The 4350-nt window shown below is 41.2% G+C and overlaps 1 long non-coding RNA gene across 1 annotated transcript in view; it reads left to right on the top strand.

Annotated features, from left to right (window-relative positions):
- Window positions 1-4350, top strand: part of LOC141373483 (uncharacterized) — a 127482-nt gene that overhangs the window by 59520 nt on the left and 63612 nt on the right. The window lies entirely within an intron of this gene.

Below are 4350 nucleotides of genomic sequence, written 5' to 3'. Positions count from 1 at the left end.
GTCGATGGACATCTTGGCTCTTTCCATAGTTTGGTTATTGTGGACATTGCTGCTGTAAACATCAGGCTGCATGTACCCCTTTGGATCACTACATTTGTATCTTTGGGGTAAATACCCAGTAGTGCAATTGCTGGGTCATAGGGTAGCTCTATTTTCAACTGTTTGAGGAACCTCCATACTGTTTTCCAGAGTGGCTGCACCAGCTTGCTTTCCCACTAACAGTGTAGGAGGGTTCCCCTTTCTCCGCATCCCCACCAACATCTATCATTTCCTGACTTGTTAATTTTAGCCATTCTGACTGGTGTGAGGTGGTATCTCATTGAGGTTTTGTTTTGCATTTCCCTGATGCCGGGCGATGTTGAGCACTTTTTCATGTGTCTGTTGGCCATGTGGATGTCTTCTTTGGAAAAATGTCTGTTCATGTCTTCTGCCCATTTCTTGATTGGATTATTTGTTCTTTGGGTGTTGAGTTTGATGAGTTCTTTATAGATTTTGGATACTAGCCCTTTATCTGATATGTCATTTGCAAATCTCTTCTCCCATTCTGTTGGTTGTCTTTTGTTTTGTGGACTGTTTCTTTTGCTGTGCAAAAGCTTTTTATCTTGATGAAATCCCAATAGTTCATTTTTCCCTTGCTTCTCTTGCCTTTGGCAATGTTTCTAGGAAGAAGTTGCTGCGGCTGAGGTCGAAAAGTTTGCTGCCTGTGTTCTCCTTTAGGATGTTGATGGACTCCTGTCTCACATTTAGGTCTTTCAACCATTTGGAGTCTATTTTTGTGTGTGGTGTAAGGAAATGGTCCAGTTTCATTCTTCTGCATGTGGCTGTCCAATTTTCCCAACACCATTTGTTGAAGAGACTGTCTTTTTTTCCACTGGACATTCTTTCCTGCTTTGTTGAAGATGAGTTGACCACAGAGTTGAGGGTCCATTTCTGGGCTCTCTATTCTGTTCCATTGATGAATGTGTCTGTTTTTGTCCCAGTACCATACTGTCTTAATGATTACAGCTTTGTAATAGAGCTTGAAGTCTGGAATTGTGATGCCACCAGCTTTGCTTTGCTTTTTCAACATTCCTCTGGCTATTCGAGGTCCTTTCTGGTTCCATACAAATTTTAGGATTATTTGTTCCATTTCTTTGAAAAAAGTGGATGGTATCTTGATAGGGATTGCATTGAATGTGTAGATTGCTCTAGGTAGCATTGACATCTTCACAATATTTGTTCTTCCAATCCATGAGCATGGAACATTTTTCCATTTCTTTGTGTCTTCCTCAATTTCTTTCATGAGTATTCTGTAGTTCTCTGAGTACAGATTCTTTGCCTCTTTGGTTAGATTTATTCCTAGGTATCTTATGGTTTGGGGTGCAATTGTAAATGGGATTGACTCCTTAATTTCTCTCCGTCTTGTTGGTGGTGTATAAGAACGCCACTGATTTCTGTGCATTGATTTTATATCCTGCCAGTTTACTGAATTCCTGTATGAGTTCTAGAAGTTTTGGGGTGGAGTCTTTTGGGCTTTCCACATAAAGTATCATATTATCTGCAAAGAGTGAGAGTTTGACGTAGGAAGAAGTGACTCTTAAAATAGCTTTAAGTCACTCCCCTTATGAAATTCTCAATGATATCATCTGCATTTTATAGGTAAAGAAATAGTAACATACTAATTTAGGAACTCTCTTGGGTGAACAGATAAGACAATGACTCTCAAATTCTGAATAGATTTTTTTACCAGGATTTTAAAAAGTAGAAAACAAAACCACTTTCAAAGTTTGGAGGAGGGTGGCTTTTTATTATCTGGAATTTATTAATAAATCTAACTATATATTTTATTGTATTTTTAAAAATATTTATTTATCTGAAAGAGAGAGAGAAAGCACACAGTGGGAGGGGCACAGGCAGAGGGAGAGAGAATCTCAAGCAGAGATCTCACAACCCTGAGATCATGACCTGAGCTGAAACCAAGAGTCAGACGCCCAACCCACTGTGCCAGCCAGGTGCCCTTAACTATGTATCTTTTTTTTTTTTTAAAGATTTCATTTATTTGACAGAGAGAGAGACAGTGAGAGAGGGAACACAAGCAGGGGGAGTGGGAGAGGGAGAAGCAGGCCCCCCACGGAGCAGGGAGCCTGACATGGGGCTTGACCCGGGAACCCTGGGACTGTGACCTGAGCCTAAGGCAGCTGCTTAATGACTGAGCCACCCAGGCGCCCCCTTAACTATGTATCTTAAGGATTATAAATATAAATATAATATAAATATTTTTTCTTATAAATGATCCTTTTGAAATTAAATGATCCAAATGCAATGGATTATGTAACATCTAGGCATAACATTGTCCTCAAACACTAGTTTTCTTTGTGCAAAATGAGGAAAAAAGTGCACTCCATTCCAGACTCTACCTACTAGCTTGGCATGAGAGGACCGGCCTTGGGAGCATTCAGGGGCGAGTTCTCTGGGGAAGATAATGTGGCCTCTCTACTTCTCATGTCTAATCTGGCCACAGAGCAGAATTTTGCTAAATCAAAATGCAGGGAAATCAGCTAATTGTTGACATCTTGCCAGCTGTGGAGTATATTCACGAAGGAATTAGAGCTGGCAAATAAAGCCCTGCTGCTTATGTCCAGATCTATTTGTCTGAAAAGAATCATTCACACACACACACACACACACACACACACACACACACACACTCACACAATCCAAAGAGCAAACAACAACAGCAACATCCAAACTGAACAAGAAATATAAAAGCCACCCAATAGTCATTTCTCCTGCTTTTCCTTCAAAATACCAGTGTTTATTTAATAGACCTGTGGCCCCAGGGTGGAAACAAACAGATCAATCACTAGGCTGTTCCATTGTGCCCATCATCCTGATGTCTGTTGATGGTATTTATCTGAGTTTGAAAGTCATGACACGGGCACAGGTGCAGCTGATGTGGTATGACATTGGTGCTGTATAAAGGGCTGTGAGTGACAGCATGGAGGTAAAGGAAATTATGCCTGAGTGCTCTGGGCTGCTAGCCCACCTCCCAGCCCTCCTGCCACCCCCCCTCTACCCCACCAGAGTCACCTCCTGGTCACAGCCACCATGTCTCATCATTGACTTCAATAGCAGTGGGCACTGCGTTTGCTTCCTGCTCTGCCTGTGGCTAAGACAGAGGAATATCTAACGGGCCCCTCTTTCTCTGCTGGGGTGAGCTCACTTTCATGTCACTCCCTAGCACGGAGCTGTGCTTATTTCTCAGACAGGCTACAAGTTTCCAGGGAAAGAGTCTGCTCATATCCAGAAGACCAAGACTGAGGCTTGAGATTTATGAGCTAAACACAGCTCTCACACAAAGTAGAAACTTAAGGACACTAAAGGCAGTGTGGGTCTTCAGCATTTGAAATACTGGTTCATGAATGGAGGAGAATTAACTATCTACCACTAGGAGCCACATCAAAGTGTGTACTTTACGTAGCTTAACTACGTAAGCTAAATGAAATGCCACAAAATCCTTGAGCTTGTCCAGGTACGCTGGTGGCCTGGTTGCTTGAGTTGAAAGCTACACCCTGAGGACTTGGGCAGGGTCATTGTAGAGAATGGGCACAGTCAGGAAGTTTGGTGATGAGCCAAGGGTTGCCATCTTCCCAGGGTCTCAGAATTAAAGCTATGGTAGGAGAATCCTAGAATCCTAAAATTGTTGCAATTCAAACTCAATCTGGATCAGCATCATTTTTCTCATCTATAACATGGGCTGATTTTGATGTACGTAAAGGCTCACTAAGTAACTCACTAGGTTTTGTGAAACATGGTATAAGGTGGGTTGTATACACAAGCAGTTGGGGTGGGGGTCTGAATGGAGTTAGGTGTCCTGTAGGACCCCGAGAGGGGAACTGGAAATTTCAGCTGTGCTACTGTGTGCATATTATTGTAAAGCTTGCCCAGCATCCGCCTTCAGGAAGACTCTTCTCAGGGACCAAAACTCTTAATAGTTTTTAAAGTAGCGTATGCATTCCTTCCTTTAGTTATTCACTCAACCATTGATTCTTGCATTATTTAATTCAGTAATTCAACAGATATTTTATGTGTAAACAGTCTGCCAACCCTTCTCACTAGGATATGTGTAGGGCCCCTAGCTTAAGTTCTTTTGGAGGGTTTAGCTATCCTGTTCATTCATTTTTTCATTTAATAATATTCTTACCCTCTGGAGCTTGCATCCTCCTTCACAGCTCTTTTTTATTTTTTTTTTACCATATGATTTCACTTATAGGTAGAATCTTTTTTTTTTTTTTTAAATTTTTTTATTGTTATGTTAATCACCATATATTACATCATTAGTTTTTGATGCAGTGTTCCATGATTCATTGT

The sequence above is a fragment of the Callorhinus ursinus genome, unplaced genomic scaffold (genome assembly GCF_003265705.2).
Source record: "Callorhinus ursinus isolate GAN/ISIS: 27379988/994484 unplaced genomic scaffold, GSC_fseal_2.0 scaffold10, whole genome shotgun sequence".
Lineage (NCBI taxonomy): Eukaryota > Metazoa > Chordata > Mammalia > Carnivora > Otariidae > Callorhinus > Callorhinus ursinus.
Note: the sequence above shows the minus strand (reverse complement) of the source record. Positions and strands in the feature narration are given on the sequence as shown.